Below are 828 nucleotides of genomic sequence, written 5' to 3'. Positions count from 1 at the left end.
CCGCCACAGCTCGGATTACTCAAGCGTGCTTTAGCGGAAGCCAGCCAAGAAATCTCCAAAACTCAGTGACAAACAGCTACTCTGGGAAGGTGATCTCTGCGGCCACCAGCCACAGGGCTCCGTCCCTGAGCTCCTCACGCCGCAGTAGCTAAATCACCCTTAGCTGCAGAAAACACAGGTGGGAAAACAGTTTCTTAATGAGGAATATTTGTAAGCTCTGTTGGCGCTCAGCAGGTTGAAGATTGAGAATGAACCATCTAAGGGTGCAGAATTAGCCTCAGGGTGCAGCTTGGATCCCTGGGTTCAGCGGAGGTGGGTGCCGAAGCCCGAACTGAATTGACGCGCGGGTCCCTGCCCAGCGCTGAGCCGCGCCTCGGAAAGACTGAAAGCTGCCCGTGCCGCTGAGCATGCCCAGTTTCTGCCTGAGTCCCTGGAGGGTTGCAAGATTGGGGGTTGATTTGGTCTCCAGGTGCCGTAGGCTGCGAGAAAGATGAGACGGCCAAAGACGAGAAGGCCAAAGATTGCGAGCGACTAGTAAAAAACAAGGAAAGAGTTTGAAATAGGTGAGGCTGAGCGCCAAGGGGAAGGAACAAAAGGTGGGTGGGGCTAAGAGTTACCAGCCTTGGCTGTGACCTCCGATGCCACTCATCTCGGAACACACTAGCTACGTTCTGCTCTCCTCCACCATCTCTAAGGAGCCATCTCATATAGGATAGAAAAGGGTTCAAGGGGCAGAATAGAGTCCTCTTCCTTCTCGCTTCTCAAAGGCTGACAGCAAGGGAATCTCAGGGTATACAGACACTTCTGTTCAAATAGTCCTCCTGGAGA

This window comes from Colobus angolensis, unplaced genomic scaffold, assembly GCF_000951035.1.
Source record: "Colobus angolensis palliatus isolate OR3802 unplaced genomic scaffold, Cang.pa_1.0 Scaffold259, whole genome shotgun sequence".
Lineage (NCBI taxonomy): Eukaryota > Metazoa > Chordata > Mammalia > Primates > Cercopithecidae > Colobus > Colobus angolensis.
The sequence above is the reverse complement of the archived record's forward strand: the minus strand, read 5'-3'. Positions refer to the sequence as shown.